General features: G+C 49.0%; 1 protein-coding gene across 4 annotated transcripts in view; it reads left to right on the top strand.

Moving 5' to 3' along the window:
* PLEKHA6 (pleckstrin homology domain containing A6) overlaps positions 1-12126 on the top strand; it is a 140651-nt gene that overhangs the window by 29229 nt on the left and 99296 nt on the right. The window contains exon 1 of one of the 4 annotated variants that reach the window (XM_049106892.1): positions 93-261. The exons of the other annotated variants lie outside the window; for them this stretch is intronic. The gene's annotated coding sequence lies outside the window, so the exon portion shown is untranslated. Of the gene's footprint in view, positions 1-92; positions 262-12126 lie in introns of those variants that run through there. 4 annotated transcript variants of the gene reach the window in all.

The raw sequence follows: 12126 nt of genomic DNA, 5'->3' as shown, positions 1-12126 counted from the left end.
AGGGACATTGTTTGGGACAGTGGCTGGCACTGTCAATGGTGGTTTCCTGCTCTCCTTCTATTCTGACTTTCTATTCTGTGGATGCTTTCCAGCCGCCAAGGGCTCGGATGTGGGGCCCACCCTGGTCCCTGTGGCAGGGAGGGTCGGAGTCCTTGTGAGCCCAGAGGCGCGGCTCTCGCCCTCAAGGAGTTTGCCATCCTCTCCTGCTGAGGACAGGAAGCAAGGTCTACAAGTGGGAACGTCCACAAGGAAGTTTTCAAAGTAAGACCTAACTGAAATTTTTACTGCAACCGGTAGGGATACCTTTTCTGTCAGAACCCGGTAGACACGTGTGTGTTACCCTAACTGTGTGTGCTGCCTGCTAGCTTCCTGTTATGTTTTAGTCTAGTCTGGCCTGTTTTGTATCAAAAAGAAAAAAAAAAGTCTCAACTCTTGAGTTCGATTTCACATGCACCAGTGGGTCACCGCCTTCAGTGTGAGAAGCCCTAAGAGAGAGAGTGGAAACCAAAGCTCCCCGCGGGTGCGTGTAGGACCTCAGGCTTCTCTCACCTTCCATGAGTCATGTCATCTGTTCGGATCCTTACGACTCTAGTCTGAGAGGTAGCTGAGGCTCAGAGGTCATATGACTTGGCCAGGGTCACACATGCAGTTTGCCCAGGGTTGTAGAGCCACGCCTCGAACCGAGGTCTCTGTGGCTCAGGTTCATGGGGCATCCCTGAGTGTGCTGGATCTGATGCTGTGAGAGGAGCCGAAGGGTTCTTCTTGACGGGGGGATACTGGGATCTGAAGACCCAAAAGGATCTGTCCCAGCCATCTCGAAATCAAGGCTCTGGAGCTGAGACCAGAACCCGGTGCCTCTTGTCTACTGTTGCAGAGAGAGGAGAGACTGGGCGCCCAGGAGAGCTGCCGAACAATGAGGCTGAGTGTGGAGCAACTAGTGTGTTCCCCTCAGTGGTTGTGACGTAGCGAGTCCAGAAGGGAGGGAGTGAGCCTGGCTGCCCTGAAGCCCACCTCTCCCGACAAGCTTTTCTGGTTGCTGAGCCAGGCTGGGTACAGCTGTGAGGAAAGATTCCGAGTCGGGGTCCTGAAGCCATGCCTAAGGCCTCAGGCTTCTGGAAGATTTTCGGACAGGAAAGACTTAAGCCAGTCCCCCGAGAAGCAGAGCGTTTAATTGTCTACCTCCTGAACTACAAGGGAAATGATGGTTGGCAGGAGGCCTGCCAAGGGTGGACTTGACCACAGAGCAGGTTCTGCTGGAGGAGAGCTTCGTAGGAGTGGCTGGAGGCCGGAGGGCGGGAGCGGCTCTGGAAAACGCAGGCAGAATCTAGCCCTATAAATATTTACTGTGATAAATTCAAGATAAAGCCTGGAATAAGAATTACGAGCACGTGGAGGAGTCCGTACGCTGGGCTCTGTTTTCATCCATGCTGTGAGGATGTAGCCTGTCTCTCGACCCCTCCGGACTCAGTTGTCCCGTTCGTTCCTAGGGGCTCAGTGGCTGGTGCTCTTCAATCCTCTCCCTCCACAGACTTTGCCCTTTGCAAACAGACCGGGCGAGGCATTCACAGCAGAGAGGCATTTCCTTTCCGTCTGGGCGTTTGCCCTTTCCAGCCCTACATGTCGCCCACAGCACAAAAAGCTGCCCCACCTGCCAGGTGCTAGAAGAGGGGAAAGAGGAGTAGCGTGGTGGGGCCACAGTGTGTGCAGGGGCTGTGGCCCTGGGGAAGCCATGGGGCAGGGTACGCTTCACCTCTGGCTTTATTCTTGGCTCTCTGGGATTATTGCTCATTTATTCAGCACCCGCTGATTTGAACGTCAACATTTCCAAAGGTAAAAATGAGAGCAGTTGGGGGTATCTTGTCCGGGCCCCTGATCTCAGGCTCTTGCTGCCTTTGTAACGTATCAGGCCAGGGTGATGGGTATGTGACCAGGAATTCTGCCGGAATTCAAGTGGGATGGAAGTTTCTGTCTGAGGCTGGGTGAATCGAGGCTGGGGAGGTAGGTTTCCAATAAGAAGAATCACTGGCTTAGGATCACACAAGGAGGCTGTGCCTTTGCTTGAGGGTAAACTGATTCACACTCTGAAGTTGGATGAGTATCTTAAAGGGGCCCCTTATCTCTGTACCTGTATACTCTGCATGGACCCAATATACTGTAAACTATATTCCCTCCAGCCTGTCGAGGGGGACTTGACTCTTTATCTGTGAAGAACTTGTATTTCTTAGACAATGGGCCACTTCAGACCACATTGAAAGGTGGGGGAAGAATCAGAATTAGAATTTTTAAAAAAGATTTTATTTATTTATTCAAGAGAGACACACAGAGAGAGAAGTAGAGACACAGGCAGAGGGAGAAGCAGGCTCCCTGCAGGCAGCCTAATGTAGGACTTGACCCCAGGACTCTGGGATCACAACCTGAGCCAAAAGCAGATGCTCAATAACTGAGCCACCCAGGTGCTCCTGGAACTAGAATTTGTGGATGTGTCTGTATTTCCTGCTCAAACTCCCTCCTTACCCCTGGTGTGACCCAAGTGTGAACGCAAGCATATTAGTTTGTGTGGGGATCATGGAGATGGGTGTGGAGAGGTAGCATGGGACCGTTCGTTTGGCTCCACTTTATTGTGACAGCCCCCGATAGTCATGGCTCATTTCTGGCTGCTCAGGGGTGCCCAGCTGGCCACCTCTCCCCCAGGTGCTCAGGCCCTGTGTCCTGGGAGATGCCAAGGGTAGCTGCTGCCACCTGGAGCAGCAGGAGTGTGTACGTGTGTTCCTGGTATGTTCATGTGCATATAGGGACACCCATCAGCTGTTCTTGGTCTGAACAGGGGCCCTTCAGACCATGCATAAAGAAAGTCACCTGGGCATTGCTGAAGCAGAGGCTTGGAGGCAGAGCTGGAGGGTTTCTTGGAGGGAAAGTCAGAGAGCATATCCAGTGTGGGTCCCTACAGCTCCTCCTGCCACACCCAACTGAAGGAGGGGGTTATCTAACAGAGGAAACTCCTCGAGGAGCTATAGCCTCCTCTTGCAGCGCTGGCCTTCTCAGAACCCAGAAACCCTACGTCCTCATTTAAACCCAACTTAACCCTCCAGGGGTAGCCTGCAGAGTGGGCTTGACTCATTCCCTTCTTTTCCCTGTCTGCTGCTCTGAAATGTTTTGGGTCTGCTCTGAGAGGCTTTATCACTGGGGTCACTTTGTGTGACTACCAGCTGTACAGGGCTGATGCTGTGGGGGGGCTGTACCACAGGCAGGTACACATGGGTTCTGAGGGAACGGACGTGGAGACCCTATAGACCTGCCTCATGGTGGCAGATCGCGCCCATGAAGGAAGCAGGAAAGCATAGGAAAAATCAAGACCTCTGGAAGAGCAGATGGAGAGCGTGTACCATTGGACGGGCTCCCTCTGGCCAGCCGTTCTGGAGGCAGAGCGGCAGGGCCACGGCGACAGAGACAGTGTCTAGGCCTCGAAGACACTGTTGAATCTAAGCGGAAAGCCTGGTTGGTCCCAGCATCTCCCAAATCTGCTGTTGTCAGAACCAAGGCCTAGTCAGGAACACTTATACTTGCTAAGTTATATTTTTAAAAGTATTCTTTTATTGGTTGAAACATCCAGTTGGAAATAGAAGTTGTTCTGAAATATTTTCATTCACATATGTTCCTCTCTCTGATAAACGTCTGTCTTTCCACAGTGATTAGCATAGTGTCTGGACACAGCTGGTGCTTGACCACACCTTCCCCCACCTTCCCTGGGCATTACGCTTGCGGGTGGAGCGACGTGCAAGAGGAATAAGATAGGAAGCCGCTCTCAGCCTGGATCTTTCTGTGGGCTGAGATTTTAGCTTTCTCTACTTTCTGGCTCAGAGCCAGGATCCCTGTCTCCCAGTCACTGGCCGAAGGGTTTACAGGGTAGAGTTTGAGGATATCTTCTACATCCTTCTCTGCTTTTCTCCTTGGAGACACGGCTTTGTGCCTCACCCTGGGGGTACTCAGATAATGTGAATAAGATGCTGGCCCACTGTAGAATTTGGGTTAGGAAACGCCAAACCTCTTTCATTCTATTTATGATGATTGTATATTTTTAATATTTCTTTGAGAAGGAGCGAGGTATTTTTGGCCAGCTTAGAGGAGTTTATCACTCCCACAAGAACCTGATAACAGGTCAGGGGAAGGAGATGTGAGCAGAATCTCTTTTGCATATTTCCCACAATCCTTCCTCCTGCTCAATTTCTTAACCATCCTGGGCAGGTTGTCGTCCGGGCATTGCTGTCACTTTCTCTCCTTCACACACAGAAGATTCTGTGGCCAAGTCCAGGCTAAATGTAGCTCATTTTAAACACTGTGCTCGGGTGTCAGAGTCTTTTTTTCTACACAGAGAGACCAGGACAGGAGAGTGACCTGGAATCTCAGCCTTGGAAGCAGCCTTGCATTTGGTTCAGTGCTTCCCAAGATAGGAGTCACCTTTCCAGGGTCCTTGACACGCGGTCAGCCAGCACCACTGGATTCCCCCAGGGACTAGCGGCACTGCTCGGGGAGGCACCCTTGCTCCCTGTTGGACAGCTTTAGCTCATAACCTTCCTTAACACTGAACTTACATTGATCTTCTACCCTTTGTTACATTTGTCTTGATTCTTTGGTTTTAAGAGTCAGAAAAGTGTCGAGAGACAATATGACAACAGTAGGAAAAATATAGGCTCTCAGGCCGTCTGCCTCGGCCTGCACTTGACTTCACACTTGCCACCTGTGTGATTCTTAACCTCTCTGATCCTCAGTTTATGCATCTGTATAATGTGAGGGGTAATGGTACTTACCTCATAGGGTTGTTGAGAGGATTAAGCCAATGAATACATGTAAAAAGCTTGGAACAGGGAGCGCCTGGGTGGCTTAGTCGGTTATAAGTGTCCAACTCTTGATTTCAGCTCGGGTAATGATCTCAGGGTTGCAAGATCGAGCCCCACACTGGGCACTGTGCTCAACAGGCAGTCTGCTTGAAATTCTCTCTCCCCTTCTTCCTCTGCTCCTCCCCACCCCCCACATGCTGTTTTTCTCTCCCTAAAATAAATAAAAATCTTTTTTAAAAAATTAGAAAGCTGAGAACAGGGCCTGGCAACTACAAGACACTTGGCTCATGTTAGCTGTCGTTCTTTTAAACTGTCTAGAATTGAATACAATACTCCAGATGTGGCCTATTCAACAGGACCCTGATGCCCTCTACTTGATTGACAATCTATTTCTATTACCTCAGACTAAGTTTGCAAATCACAGTGTTTAAGTTGAGCTCACTGTATTGAAATCCTCAGGTTCCTTTCCTGTGGACAGCTGTTTAGACCTCCTCTCTCTTACATAAAAGGTGTTATGTGAGTCAGCGGGAAGGTCAGCATCAGGGAGAGCCCAGAGTATCCCTTCACGTTGGTTCCAAGCGCACACAAACCCTCACTGATGCAGCTGGATCCTTTTTGTAATGCCATTCTGCATCGCATGTTCTATTTGGAAAGTCTCTTGACCCACACTGGCCTGAAATGAAAGTCCGCTCCCCGTGGGTCTTTTCTCTCAGTGGGTCTCTTTCACTCTTCTCTGGTCCTCTGATGCACTTGGTTATCGAGTGAGCTGAGCATGTACAGTCAGGACCTTCCTTACCTCTGAATCCAGCTCCTCTACTTCCCAGGCTTACCAGGGAAAGGACACAGGCACCCAAGCATATCCAGAAGGCCTGGATTCAGGGTAAACCTCCGAGAGCCTCTAAACCCTTCCTCTTCGTGGACCAGCAGCATCTACATCACCTGACAGCTTGTTAGAAATGCAGAATCTCAGGCCTTACTTCCAACCTACCAAATCAGAATCTGTGTTTGGCAAGATCTCCCAGGTGACTCATATGTACATTAAAACTTGAGGGATGCCTGGGTGGCTCAGTCAGGTAAGCCACCAATTCTTATCATGATCTCAGGGGTGTGAGTTGGAGCCCCACGTCAGGCTCCGTGCTCAGTGCAGAGTCTGCTTGTCCCTCTTCCTCCTACTGCTTGCGTGCTCGCACCTGCTCTCTCTCAAATACATAATCAAATTTTTAAAGAAACCAAATAAAATAAAATTTGAGAAGTACTGCCCTGCATCGTTACTCAGCTTGGGGTAGGAATGAGGACGAGGGAGGGAAGAATCCTGTCTTCCAAGATCTTGAGATTTGTCCTACTGACCAGCCTCTTAAGGACAGACATAAAACTATTTCTAGGATATTTGATCACAAACTGTCCACATTCTCTGTCTGCCTCTTGGAATGCTAACAATATGGTTTTTCTAAAACATTCATGCACTTTAAGAAAATATAGACTGTAGGGATCCCTGGGTGGTGCAGGGATAAATCATAAAAAAAAAAAAAAAAACTAAAAAAAAGAAAATATAGACTGTATGTGTGTTTTCCCCATTTTATTAGTAACATGCTCTTGAGCATACTTCAGAACCTTTGGATCGTAAGTACAGTTGGAATCATTTAAAGGTTCAGTGGGGCTTTGCAGTTATGAGCTATTTCGTTTTGTTGCTGTTAGGCCATTATTCTAGTATATGGAATCCTGATTCTGCCATAAGCGTGTTAGCTGTGCAGCCAGGCTTTGTCACTAGGAAATCCAGTAGCCTTGCCTTCTGAGCCTTTATGCAAATCATGGATGAAACCGTGGAACATAGCAGGGTCACAGCAGAGCCTGTGGCGCACCCGCACTGTCAGAGATTCATGCCTCCGTTCAGGCAGCATTATTCAGTGCAGTGGCTGTATCCCCACAATCGGATGAGCTGGTTTCAGTTCCAGCTCTGCTCTCTGCTGCCTTTGTCACCTTTGGCAAGGTGTGACCGCCCTAGATGCCCGTTTCTTCTTCTGTAATTGAGGAAATTGAGGTAGTCATCTGCATCCCCTAGGGTGCATTAAAGAAATGCATGTGCCTGGGCCTCCCCCTTCCCCCAAGATCCCCATCCAGATGGTCTGTGGTAGCACTGAGGCATTAGTATTTTAAAAGCTCTCTAGGAAAGAAATAAAAAATAAAAAAAATAAAAATAAAAATAAAAAATAAAAGCTCTCTAGGAAAAATAAAATAAAAATTAAAAACCAAAAAAACCCTCCAAAAACGCTCTCTGGGTCATTCCAGTGTGAAGCCAGGACCCAGAACCATTGAGCTAGATCATCTCTGACATGCATGCTCTGCCCCTCTGATCTCAGAGGCTCCCTGGTGCCTGGTAGACATTTTCTGGGGGCTCTGGCCCCACAGTCTGAGCTCTGCTGGCTGTGGTCCATCGAGTGAAGGCTTGGCTGGATGGTGTAGAACAGTGGCCAGGCACTGGGCATGCCGTGTGGGACTACAGGACACCCTTGCCTTCCCCAAATCCTTGGGATAGCTGCTATCAGCCATGTGCTTTCCTGCCCTTCTGCTCTGGACAAAAGGATCATCTTTGACTTCTCTGATGTTAGCTTCTTTCCTGTGTTTCTGAGTTTGCTGCTTAAGAAAAGTAGCCAAAGGCCAGTGTGAGTCAGTTCCAGGCTAAGCCAGTCAAGATGGCTCCCTGCCTGCTTCCTCTCTTTACCCTATGTTTCTGTCCTCCTCTGTGACTTGGGAGGTGACAGCACCTCTGAGGCTTCAATCGTGCATCTCTTTCCCTTCACAGACCCCCATAGGCCAAGGGCTGCCCTGTGTAGGAGCTGCGGCAGCCCCCAGGAACCTTGCTGGCAAACCCATGAATGCACTCAGACCCCTCTGACTTGACACTGTGGGGGTCAGAGCACCTGCTGGCCCAGCTTGGCTCTTCTGGGACAGGACAAGACTGACTCCTGTCCCAGGGCTCAGTGTGTCACCATAAGCATTCCCTCCCTGCTCCTGCGGTAGGAGTTCGTCCAAGAGCTGTGCTATCTTGTGTCCCCTTCCTCCCCATGGTTGCTGCTGGGGACCCGAGTGTCTCTGCAGTGGGCTTGTTAATTGGTGCTTCAGCTGGTTGATTGAGTCTAATGGGGGTGAACATTTATTTACCCCGGCAGCCGCCTCTCAGACAGCCGTTAATTGCAGGCACGAGAGAGATAATAATTATGGGATAATGGGTGGCTTTTGTGTGAGTCCTTCTCCTTGCACTGTGTCAGCAAACATGAGGGTTTGTTTTCTAACATTCAGCTACCCTGCCGAGGGGATGCCACAGCCCTGCTCACTCTGTCCCTGCTCCCTCCATCCTGTCGTCCAGCGCCACTGCCCCCCCACCTGCCCCCCAGCCTGTGGTTTTGTTCCTGGCTGACAGAGAGAAGGTCCCGTCTTCCAAAATCTCAGCTCCTAATTCCTAGGCCATTGTGACCCCAGTTTTAGGATTTGTGAGGGTTGACTCAGTGCCTTTTTGGAAAGTAGTACATTTATTCATTCATTTATTTATTTATTTATTTATTTATTTATTTATCTATCTATCTATCTATCTATCATCTATCTATTTATTTGTTTGTTTGTTTGTTTATTTATTTATTTATTTAGAAAATGGTCTATGTGAATGCCAGACTCTCTGCCTTATTCCATGGGCTCTTCTTATCTTTGTGAATATTTTTACAGCTGTAGTTAGTGTGTGGCCATTGTCCTGGGTCATGCATTTCTTTTTCAGTGTAATGTTATTTCACAGAAATACTTCCAGATATGCCAACAGCACATAGACTTGTCATTTTAAATAGCTATAAATAACTCTGTCGTATTACTTCATTACTGTATTGCTTTTCTCTTATTACTGGGAATTTGGGTTGTTTCCAATTTATTGCTATTATGAATAGCTCTGGTATAAACATTTTTCTATGTTACCGATTTCCATCCCCTCTCCTGAGTTATTTCCCAAGGGAGTAAAGTGAGTTCTGAGTTATATTGACCTGGCACCATGTCGGGAAGAGCGGATGGACGGGAGATGGAAGCTGGACCTGCTGGGGGAGCTGGGCTGTTCCCTCCCCACACTGTGCCAGCACACAGCTCCTTTTCACCTTCTCCCCATCCATTTCTCCCCTGCCCTGGCTTCCCTAGTAACAACCCAGCTTAGTAGACACCTGGTCCTCTGCTTATGTATTGACTGCCTCGAGGTGTAGTGGCTTAGAACAGTAATTGTTGTGACCTCTCGGGTTCTCCGGGTTACCTGGGCTCCGCTGGTGTTTACTTGGGTGTCTCCTGCCCTTGGAGTCATCAGAAGGCTGGACTGGGCCAGGCGGGCAGGGTGGCTTCTCATATAGCTATCTTTGGTGCTAAGGAAATTCAGTAGAAGTCACTTCTGGCTGAAGCCATCAGGCCAGACCCCATGGAAGGTGTGTGTGCGTGTGTGTATCTAGGGCTGTTAACCTGAGCACCTACATATACCCTTTCCATGTGACCTGGACTTCCTTCGGTGGTGTGGCAGTTGGTTTCTAGAGGGAGTGTGTCCAGAGAGAGTATTCCAAGAAATCCAAGTGGAAGCTTAAGGCATTTTTTTTTTAACTTTTTGAAAAGTAGTCTCCGTGTCCAATGTGGGGCTTGAACTCTATGTCCAGCGTGGGGCTTGAACTCACAATCCTGAGACCAAGAGTCACACACTCCACCCACTGAGCCAATCAGGCACCCCTTAAGTCTTCTTTAAAAAAAAAAATTATTTATTCATAGAGACAGAGACGGGGGGGTGGGGGGGCGGGGAGGCAGAGACACAGGCAGAGGGAGAAGCAGGCACCATGCAGAGAGCCTGACGAGGGACTCGAGGGACTCGATCCAGGGTCTCCAGGATCACGCCCTGGGCTGCAGGCAGCGCTAAACCACTGCACCACCAGGGCTGCCCCCTTAAGGCTTCTTATGCCCAAGCCTCAGAGTCACACAGCATCACTTCTATTATATTCTGTTGGTCCAACCAAGTCACAAGCTTGCCCCAATGCCCTGGGAGGGAAAGGACTCCACTTCTCAGGAGAGGAGTAGAAAAAAATTTACTGTCACCTTTGCTCCTCCCACCCAGAAACCAAAAACACATATTGATTAGGATCCCATGAATCCCCTTAGCAGCTGCCTCAGGAGAGGCCAGAAGAAACCTCGCCCCTTCAGGTCCATTCCAAATCTAGCCCTTCCCAATGCTCCAAAGGCATGTGAGCTCTTCTCAGAACTATCCCCATAGCCCTATGAGGGTCATATCTCTCTTCCTGCAGGCTGCTCCCCTCCACTGTCTAAACTCCCAAGGCTCTGGATCTTTGGCTGCCCTGTCCTACACAACTCTGACACACCTCATGGCATTCAGTTACTCATGGCTTATGGGCTTGGCTTTCTAGATTGTAACCTCCTGCTTGAAGGCAGGCACTCTGTCCTAGTCTTGTCAACCTTCACACCCTACCCTCATGACCTAGTGAATTGCCTAGCATGAAAAGGGCTCCCATAAATTCCCTTTTTTGTACATTGGACACTCCACTGTCTGTTGAATGAATGACTAAATTATCTTATCGAAAGGTGGGCCAGGGAAGCGAACAAACATTTACCCGCACCATGTAGGAGCTTTATACATATAAATTATCCTATTTAATTTTTATGGCCGGCCAGAAAGTACATAGTAGTATCTCTGTTTTACAGATGATGAAGCCATGGTTCCAAGATGTTAAATGGTCCGAGGTGACATTGTTGGGTCACGTAGTTAAGAAGTTGTAGAGCTGCAATTCAGACCTATGTGCCTGGGAACTTAGGGCAAACCTTCTTTCCTGTATCCTTAACCTCTTAGAACCTCAGTTTTGTCATCTGTAAAATGGGGAGGATAATACTGGTTTGTTATCTGGATGAAGGGAAGTAAGACCCGCTAAGCATCCTGTGTTTAAGACAGACTAGCCATTCACTTCATGTGGCCTATCATGACGTGACTTCCCATTCTCAAGGGTTTGGCAAACACTGTACATTTGGGATAGCTTTATGGCTAGAGGTGGTTGATGGACCTGCCCTGCTAACATCTTCAGGTTTGTGCGTTGTTCACCAACGCACACATTATTATTCTGGTACACGCTTCCCAGCTACTCCTTCCCTCCCTCTGGAGCATACAGAGAGTCATTTCCCCTGGATTCTCCTCCACTGAGCAACCTCCTACCTTCTTTCTAATCACAGTGCAGACAGCCAGGTCTCAGCCACCCAGGCAGCTTCCTTGTAGCAGCTGGGCCTGGAGATCCCACCCTCCCACATTAATTGCTTTTGTTTGCTCTTTGAAAATTAATTCCAACAAAAGCTCATTAATTCTTTTCCTTTTTCCTCATCCTCATGCTCATGTGCTCCCTTCACCTCTCCTCTCTGACTCCATTTTTGGGTCTGTCTCAGCCTCATCACATATGAGGACCCTGCTCAAGATGAAAGTACAGTGGGGGTGTTCCACGGGAGGAGTTACCGCATGGACGAGGAGGTTGCAGCCCTAGGAAGGGGATTTCATGGTAAAGCTGGGGACAGCAATAATTTATGTCTTTCCTTCCCTGATGCCCTTCCCTCTTATTGCTTTGGCTCTGGCCTCATCATTCTCTGGCTCGAGATGCTGCCTGGGAAGGGAGAGCTGACTAGGCTAGGCGTCCACTAGTCTGGTCTGGTCTTCTGTCCCTTCATTCCAAGCTCAGTTCTCTCTCCCACTCCCCTGCCTGGCCACTGATATATAGCATGGAGTTGCCAGAATCACAGAAGGCAGAGGAGGTTGGATTTTTTTTCCCTTAACTCTTCTCACACCCTTCCCTTCAAAGATCCAAACTGAAAAGTCTGGGAGTCCAGAAAGACACGAGTTTCTTGGAATTCTTTCCTCCCAGTGCATTTGGTGGAGCAGTGCGCTCAGGGGAAGTGAAATGGAATCCATCCCAGGAGACTGCCCACCGGGAGCCATGGAGGAGGCCTCTCCAGACCCCACTCTCTTTATCTCTCTGGTCCAGCATGAGCAGGGGGCTCCTCACAGGCGGTTGATAGCTATTGTGATTCTGTTCCAGTCTGATTCTGTTCCTGGATGCCTGGAGTTTAACAAATCTTCAAGTGCAGAAAAGCATTTCCTATATCCATGAGGCTTTGCAAATGCATGTCCTTTATGCTTACAAGCCCACAGTGGGGTCAAGTCAGGAGGAAGAGAGCAGAACTGCATGCAAGCTGGTCCTTTGATGATTCTGCATAACACCTTCTACCACACACACACACA

This window comes from Canis lupus, chromosome 38 (assembly GCF_003254725.2).
Source record: "Canis lupus dingo isolate Sandy chromosome 38, ASM325472v2, whole genome shotgun sequence".
NCBI lineage: Eukaryota > Metazoa > Chordata > Mammalia > Carnivora > Canidae > Canis > Canis lupus.
The sequence above is the reverse complement of the archived record's forward strand: the minus strand, read 5'-3'. Positions and strand labels throughout refer to the sequence as shown.